Raw genomic sequence first — 9,610 nt, forward strand, 5'->3', positions numbered from 1 at the left:
TATATTAGTTTAGGATTGAATCTTGTAGTTATCTCTTGTATAGTTTAGTGATTTTTGTAATAAAAGCCGGCCAAATCACTTGGCGCCCATTTTATTTTATTGGAAATAACATCTTTGATCCACGGCCCTGTTGAATGTTTCGAGTTGGTAACTAAACCCACCGTACTTAAACCAAAACAAAAAGTAACTACGTTATATCTGGAAATTAATAAACCTACGGGTAAACGTAATAATGTATTTTTGACGTTAAGAGACGTTTAAGACGTTTATGCTTTATGCTAACCTATATATGGATTTTGGTTTTTACGTTCAGATGGAAGCGATTCCATAGGGTATTATGCACTACGAGAAAATCCTCAAGGGGTTCTAAGAGCGGTGCCTGTGCGAAAGTAGCGATTCACGTTGGATTTGAATCACTAGAGATTACATTCATTTGGAGAAAAGTTCATTCCACATAAACGCAGTTCTCCAAATAAAATATTTCTCAGAGAGTGAAGTTTCAGGTGTACTGAGTTGAACCTCAAAACGATGAGCAGCCACAGTCCGTCGCGTATTTCTGATGAGTACCGCTCTTGATGGAATCAAATGTACCAAGTAACTTAAACACCTTTCATGAAAGTATCTGTTACAAAGAGACAAATCTCCAACCTTTCTTCAATGTTTCAGACTATCAAGGTTGCAATTGATGTTCGTCTCTCCAATCAGGCGGATGGCCCTTTTATGGATGGAATCCAGCAACTTTCGGGTATGCTTAGGGGCGGAGCTCCATACATGAATTAATATTCTCCAGATAAGGTCTGATCTGCGCTTCATATAGCATGAAAACTTGCTGTGTCATATATGTATGTCAATATGCTGTAGCTAATCGACTATACTTCATACAAATTGGCAATGGAGAAAGTTGTTATAATTCATATAATAATGGTTAATCAATTCATATCCTCTCTCCTCTATTATCAGTATTGTCTAGAGAAAAGGAAGAGGGTGGAAGAAATTTGTAAACTGAATTAAAATAAATCAAATCGCCCAATATGTATATTCCCAGTAGATACTTGGTGATCTATGCTTCAGAAAACAATTTTTTTTTGTCTTTCTTCCAAGGTTTGTTCTCAGAGCTGATTTATATATTATTGAATGGTATTTTGTTCTAAGGAGCATTACATTTCATCAAAGTATTGTTGTAAATCATGCCCGAAAGAAAATAACGCCGGCCGCCACTGCTAACCATAAACACGTGACGTAGCTAAGAGCGCGCGAATGTACGATGATTCCTCGCCACTCTAATATTGGGACCACACTAACGAGAAATGCCATTAATTATCGCGATAATGGACATTAACCGTAGGTGTAGCCACAACTTAACGCGATAATTTGCGTTAGCGCGTTAAAAATTATCGCGATAATAATCGCGATAATGAGCATTGACGTTAGCCGTTAGTGTGGCCCCAGAATAAAAGCAGCAAGAGTAATGCTACCGATTTCGACGGAACTTTAGCAAAATTTCTACAGCATGCGATTACGATATTTAAAGGCTGTCCACGACACAGTCAAGTGGACATTACAGTGCGGTACGCGAAGTGATTTAGTAAGGCGATAGACATTCAAATAATAGTTGCAGGTTTAGTTGAAGTGTTTGTTGTATTTAAAGTGAAATAAAGATAAGTTTGATTAGTCAGTATAGTCAATTATTGGTCAACCCACGGGGAAAAACGTAACATTATTCATAGCATTGCGTGAAAGCGTATGTCAAACTAATAACTGCAGTGGAAAGCGAATGAATGCAGATCACCAATTGTGAAATGAAACTAGCAGTACTATAATAATACAATGTCATTTAGATCGTGAATCTTGAGAAAAAGATATTTTTCCTGATTTATTGGGTTTGTATATTCGGTGCAACCCTAAATTTCAATTCAGGTAGACGTGATCACAGTATACAAATATTCAGATGATAATTTCCCTAAAAATTCAACTTCTGGTTGCAATTTCAATACATGCATCAAAATATTGATTTTATGATTCATTTTTTTGTTCTTTACTGTACATAAGATTGAATAAAATCGTCCACAGAAAAATTTTATCGTTAAGGTTCTTATGCGTATTTGAGTCGCATTACCTGTCATTCACTTAATTTTCTATATCCTGTCCAACATTTAATCTTCTATTTGTATTTATTCTCAAATAACATTCATTTCGGTGTTTTTATTAAGTTTCAATTTTGATACCTACCCTACTCATGTTTTTATTTTAACCTATCTCATCCATCACATCACAAATATATGAAATATTCTTGAATATTTCTTGTGTTCTTTTATTTTTATGATTTTCATTTTCTTTTCCTGTTCACGTAAACGTTTTCATATTTCAATTAAATAATTATGCATAACAATAAAATTGTGTTTCTAATTGTAGCAGTATCGACGGAATTCCTGACGAGTATTCCACCGACTTCGATGGAATCCCGAGAAATGTGCCATCCACTTGCCCATCGAGACAGTCAAGTGGAAGTTACAGTGCGGTACGCGAAGCGATCTAGTAAGGCGATAGACATTTGAATAATAGTTAAAATGTGTGTTGTATTTGAAGTCAAATGAAGTCAAGTTTGATTATTTTTGGTATAGTTAATTATTGGTAAACACACGGGGAAAACGAGACAGTATTTTTGTCAGTTGTAATGTTTAGCAGAGGTACCAATTCATCGGGAGGGTGGGTTGTCATCGTTAATTATAAGGTAATTGCATCTAATAAGGGCGGGGTTTGTGGAAGTCCGCATGTTTCAATATTGGGTAGTGTGTCAATGAACTGTTTTTATTGCCAGAGTAAATATGGTATGAAAGCCATATTTTGGAAGTAATGGCTTTTAACTATGAGACTGTTTATATTACTTTGAAGATTCATACAGGTACCAAATAATTTAATTGATAGGTACTCGTTCATAGATTTCAGGTACTTAATGTACTGTTGTGAACTCATATTTTTATACCTATATAATTGAAAATTTGCAGTGTAATATATTGGACTCTTGGTTTTTCAAATAAGTCGTTGATATACAATGAGAAGAGGGTTGAAAACAACATGGATCCCAGTAGCGTGTTAAATATAGGGAAATTTTCCAAAAATGTTTAGCGGAGGTACCAATTTTAATTGGTGGCGATTCATCATGAATGGAGAGTTTTCTTTTCCTAAATTCAATGCGCTCTGCGATATTTAGAACGAACACACTTCCAACTTCTTCGACCTTTGCTGGCTCAGAAGTTAAATCTGTCCGAGAATATTTTTATTGACTTGTGAGTGAGGTTGGATTTATCCAATCTCTCCGCACACAGTTCAATTGCGTACATTTCCGCTTGAAATACAGTCGCATATGTTCCTAGGCAGGTAGATAACTCTGCCCTAGGTCTGCACCAGAACCGAAAGATGTTTTTGATCCATCTGTGAACCAACAACTATCTGCTCTTAATATTTCCTTGTCCCGGAGAATCCGGTCCTTTCTACTTAGGGATAGTACTTTATAAGGCAGTTCATAGTTGACAGTTGGAGGCATAAAGTCGAAGGTCATTCCCAGAATGCTGTGACTTCCAATGTCAACCAACAATTTGTAGCACTCTGCATTGAATTGATTTGTGCAATTGACAATGTGCACAAGTCTGTATGCAGTCCATCTAGCCTCTCTTACCAGAAAAATATGGAGAGGAGGTAGATCTAGAAGGATCTCCATGGCCGCTGACGGTGTGGTACTGATGGCACCACACAGGCCAGACAAGCATGTCTCTGTAAGCCAGAGAGCTTCGCTTGGGCCGTGTTCTGTAAAGCCTTCGGCCACCAAGCAATTACACCATAAGTAATCATTGGTCTAACAATGATCACATAAATCCAATGGATTTGTATGGGACCTGAACCCGAAGTTTTATCACAAATCCTTCGACATGTCCATAGAGACAGTCTGGCTTTGTGTGAAACTTTTTCCAAGTGAGCGTTCCAGGTGAGTCTTTTATCAAGGACAATGCCAAGATATTTCACCTCCGTTCCAAATGGAATGACCACACCATTGAGGGAAAGTGACGTTAGATCGTCCAATTTTCTTCTTTTGGTGAAGGGGATTAACACAGTTTTGCTGGGGTTGACAAACATCTGCTCCCTCGGGCACCAACTGTGAACAACGTCCAACGGCTTTGGAGTATATTACAAGCAACCCCTCCCGATGTGGACCTTGCCAGGATGATAAGGTCATCTGCATAAGCTTGCAGATAAACTTTTCTTCTGTCGAGGGCATCAAGCAGACTATCCACCAGAAGCGACCACAGAAGAGGATATAGTACCCCACCTTAAGAGCAGCCCCTGGTGACCCTGAATATGATAGCCTCGCCTTGGAGAGTCGTAGTTGCAGTTCTGTTTACTAGCATGGCATAGATCTAGCCAGTTATGGTCGATTCTATACCCTTCCTAGCCAAAGACAATCCAATATCAAGAAATACAGCAACCGCAATCTCCTTGTTGTCAAAGGATTGGGATATTTTCTCAACGAGGTTGTTTAATGCTGAATCTGTCGATTTGCCGGTTTGATGAGCATACTGGTGGTATGTCCGTCCAGTATCCTCTCAAGTCCTTTCAGCAGGAAGAATGTAAGGCTGATTGGTCGTACCGATTTGGGGTGTGGGTCTCTGCGGCCCACTTTAGGTATAAAGTGAGCCGTACATAGATAATTAGTTTCAGGTACTCCTTGTACAGATATGTACTCATATTTTTATACCTACAGAATTGAAAATTTGCAGTGTATTTGCTCTGGAAATGAAGAATAACTACATTATTTCGATATATTCAAAAGTATCCGTCGTATTCTGCAAAATACTAATATTTTTTCATTAATCGATAACATTAAAGTTCTCGAAACATTTTTCGCAAATTTTCTGATATTTTGGAACAGTGAGAAATTTCGGGAAATAATTATGATTTCCCCGAACTGCAAAATTCAAATTTGCCACTTTACAGTTCTCTTAGTAAAGCCCCATATTCAAAAATTGGGGTGTGAGTAATTTTTGACTTCAATCAATTTTCATTCAACGAGTAGGTATTGCAAGTTAAAAAAAAGCATTTCATTCTCTACAGATTTCTCAATTTATTGAACAATATTACTGATTAAGAGAGAAATCACTTAGTATATAGGCTTTAGGAGATAATTAGGATGGAAAACGACTAAAGTATATTAAAATGAGAGAAGTACCTAGTCTATATTATGCAACGATAATGGTGCTTAATGGTGCGATAATGGTGCTTTGCTTCTGAGATCAATCGAATTTTCAGAATTGCTTGATTCCGGTGGTAGTAGAAAATACTCGTTTGTGTCGATATTCGAAGTAGAACGGCAACCATGGTGATGATGATGATTTGATTTTGATAAGACATAAATGTGCTTATTCATTTTTACATTTTTCCCGTTTCTTGTTCAGATTAGTGAAACAAATCACGGAAACAATAAAAAAGATGACATTCGAGTGCATAGAGTTTTGATGTTCAATATTTATATACCAAGCTCAAGTTTTATAAACCCTTAAATGAATATTCTGCGATTCGCTCACACGTTTAATTTCTGGATGCAATTCAATATATGCACCAACATATTGGAGCAATGGCACATTTGTGGGGTTGAGTTAGGTTAGAAAAGAAAAGACCAAAAAGGCCTTAGTTTCATCGAAAATAGTCCTGTTGAGTGGTCTAGTTATTCTTCCAGTTCAAAGTGGTGGCATCCATATACTCCGATTCGGGATATTTGTGCTATGAAACAAATTTGTATCATTTTTCATTCATGTGAGAGGCAAATAGGACAATGTTATTTTTAATTTTTGAAATTTCTTTCTTGCTAATATTATGATATGTCACCAGTTACGTTTTATTGCTTGGCAGATTGAAATAACAGTACCAATCAATTTTGCAAAAAACTAAAGGAAAAAACTGTTTACATACAGTTAGTTCTAGTCTCTCATTTTGTAATAGGAAACTGTCGAAAATAGATTGATAGATCTTCCAAATTTAAAACCAATCTGTTGTTTCTGTTTGGTTTTCTCCGTAAACAATCAGTTTTTTGATTCAACGATAACCTCAATTTCTAGCAGTTCGCTAATGGTCTCAGAGAGTTCTGGGAAACGATAAGAAAAAAATTGTTTGTTTTGGTTTCTGACTAAATAGGAGTTCATACCCTTGCACCCTTCTGAGAACAAATTTGTCAAGTGGTTGAATATTGCCAGTGATCAAAAAACCTGGTAATTCTGCCAGCGCCTATACTTCCAAGGTTTGTTTCTATGGTTCCTGCCCCTCTACAGTTCTCACTCAAGTGCGATCCGAACCGGTGGGATGAGATGGTATTGTAACGAATCTGAAGCTGGTAGTTTCTTGTTTCGTCAATTCGTATTTCGTCACCTAGGGATATTTTACCAGTTATGACCCATTTTATTTTTGTTTCGTCAACTGCAAAATATACCTGCTTAAGGTGTTCTTGTTTCGTCACCTCATTCACCTTCTTCAAACAAAAAATCAAATATTTCCTCTTTATAATATTAGTGTAGATTATTGATTAATATAATATTATTATAAATGAGCATTAAAAAGAATTTAGGTTTACGGACTTTTATGGCCCTAGTAGTCCCAGTTGAGGTAGTTTCTTGTTTCGTCAATTCGTGTTTCGTCACCTAGAGAAATTTTACCTGTTATGACCCATTTTATTCTTGTTTCGTCAACTGCAAAATACACCTGCTTAAGGTGTTCTTGTTTCGTCACCTCATCTTTGCACCTGCGCTAGGCTAGGTAGTTCTAGTTCCAGTAGTTTCGGAGCCTATTCAATTCAAACAAAAAATCAAATCTTTCCTCTTTATAATATTAGTGTAGATTATTGATTAATATAATATTATTGTAAACAAGCATTAAAAAGAATTTAGGTTTAGGGACTTTTATAGCCCTAATAGTCCCAGTCGACGAATGCGGAATAAATTATTACCTACGAAAAGGTCAAAAGGTACAGGTGACGAAACAAGAAATTTTGGGGCAGCTGACGAATCACGAATTGACGAAACAAGAACAAATCCTGAAGCCACCCCTGACCGATATGTCGGTCAGCGAACAAACACATGACATCACCGCAAAAGGAATGAAGTTGGCAACTGCCGATTGAACTCTAGTTGAGTAACGAAACGACTATAGAATTCTAGAACGATCGTTACCGATATATAAGGCCGGCTTCTCGTCCAGAGAGGGCAGTTGAGTTCAGAAAGTGAATCGAGCGGTTAAACAAGGAATTCAAATAGTGGAAATAAATTAAGCGTTAGTTGCTAAGAGTTGTAAATAAATTAAGTTGTGATAGTGAAATATTGTTAGAAATAAATTTGTTTAAGACAGTTAATTCTGTAATTTGTTACAGAACTTCCGTGATCTGTCTGTATATGGTTGTTTGATTCTTATCTTTTTTGTAACCTTTGATTTTGACTATCAATGCGGGAATGTATGACATTGATATTTTATTATATTTTATTTTTTAGCTATTACAAGAAATTGTTTCACCTAAGTAATTGTGATTGTGTTATATGTTACATTATTTAATTATTTGTATTTTTTAATTTAACCACACACAAGGTTAAACCCTCAATGGATTTGCAATTTATTCATCATTACCTTCAAGATGTTAATTCTATTTTGTATGTAACATGGATGAATAAATATTATTATTATCACCATATCGATACAGTAAGTTCCTGAAACTAATTGTATATATGTATACCTATAATATACCTAATAATTTTATCAAATTTTAGATACCTGAAGGAATCTCCAAAGTAATATATAAACAGTCTCATATGTGGCAGTCATTCATTTCAAAGTCGAGCTGATACAAAGTGGTAGAAGAACAAAAATGAAAGTCAAAGTAAATTCATTGAAACTTCCAAAAATGAAAGGTGAGTTATTTTATTTGGTACAAATATACAGATGACTCAAAATATTTTTGAGTAGATTTTGTATGTTATTGTTATTGATTTATCTCTCAGCCAACTCGTGGTTTCTCATGTTATTATCATTGATTTTCAGAGGAATCCGTGACGATGTTTGATGACTTTCTTCAATTCATGAATTCCACAGATATGGATAACAGGAATTCGAAACAACAACATGAATGGCAGGAACTGCTAGACAAAGATCAACCCATTGAAGACGATTCAACCAGTGTTTCTCTTTGGTCCCTGCTGAATGAATTTTTTCAACCTTTACTATCTGATAAGAGTTTGAATGACTCTGGACTCTCAGAAATAGTGAAGTGCACACCAACTGATGTCACTTGTTCTCAACAAATTGAACAACATCGAAATAAGAGTTACTATGATATAATAGAGTGTGACGAAAATTATAGTAGTCCCGATCCAGTTCTGGATGAGAAAATGTTGAAAAGGGAGCAATATGAACGAAATAGGGCCTCCATATTGAAGAAGATTGCCCTAATGAATTCGACCGATGGAATATCAACTTCGGAACCATCAGAGGTCGAAGAGATGGAGAGGGTGTTCATTCCAAATATCGCAGATCGCGTTAAATCCAGGAAAAGAAAAATACAAAAAGAAATTCATGGACCAAAAAAACGTGTACATAAAAAAAGGAAGTCTTATAGCCTTCTGTCACAGGAAACATTTTTCAGATCATACATGGAAGGATTGCTCAATTGAAATGATCATTTCGCAAAATTATACTCATGTACTGACTAACAGAAGAGCAGACAAGTTCATGAGTTTGACATGGATTAGCAGGGCTGGGTTTAATGCTGTTCCAGAACCAAGGTAGGTGCAAAATCAAAAATTTGGAAGTTTTATGGAAGCTCTGCTGGACTTTGAAATTATTTGGTTTGCAGAATATGGAAGTAGCACATCAGTTTACTGAATTTCTTCACTAGGAGGAAGAGGATTTCTAATTTGACATCAGAATATTACAGGTCACTCATGCGAATCAGCGTTACAACTAACAGTTACAGAGTGAAAAAAAAAGTATTGATAGGAAAGAATATATTGTTGCTATATTTCTAGATTTCAAGCGTGCCTTTGAAACAATCAATAGGAAAACTTCAATCAATAAACTGAAGTATTATGGTGTGAATTGAAAACCTTTAAACTGGTTAGATACACAGTAAAAATAAAATTCTCAAAGTGAAGAAAATTATCTCGATTTAAAGAAATCTTGCTCTCCTATATTCACGAAGAAATATTTTTTTTAAGTGAGAAACATATTCTCTCAAGTTAAATTTGAATCATTATTTCAAATGGACTGAATAAATGGTTCTTTTAAGTAAAAAAAAATATTCCACCAAGATTGTGCATACATTTCAATAGAAATCATCACATTAGATCAAGAGAAGTAAATATGCATTCTTTAGTCTGAGCAAAATTTATCTCGAAGCAAAACTGTTTTGGGTTTTTAAAGATTGATGTTTTTACTTGGAACATTATTTAAATGTCTCCGTATGAGATATTAATTGTTTTCCTTTGAAGAAAAGCATTTTTCATTGGAACGCTTCTATTTATATAAATCAAATAAATTCATTTACTTCATCAGAGATGAACTTATGTTTCTGTTTATAAACTGT

General features: G+C 35.5%; 1 long non-coding RNA gene across 1 annotated transcript; it reads left to right on the forward strand.

Annotated features, from left to right (window-relative positions):
• Positions 1-3,872: 3,872 nt before the first annotated feature.
• LOC141482646 (uncharacterized) lies at positions 3,873-9,400 on the forward strand. The gene is made up of 3 exons (XR_012465637.1): positions 3,873-7,940; positions 8,071-8,810; positions 8,882-9,400. It is a non-coding gene; the product is annotated as an uncharacterized lncRNA (long non-coding RNA).
• The last annotated feature ends 210 nt before the right edge of the window (positions 9,401-9,610 follow it).

The sequence above is a fragment of the Leptinotarsa decemlineata genome, unplaced genomic scaffold (genome assembly GCF_025532065.1).
Source record: "Leptinotarsa decemlineata unplaced genomic scaffold, Ldec_3_MD MMD2_tig00001719_RagTag_RagTag, whole genome shotgun sequence".
Taxonomy (NCBI): Eukaryota; Metazoa; Arthropoda; class Insecta; order Coleoptera; family Chrysomelidae; genus Leptinotarsa; species Leptinotarsa decemlineata.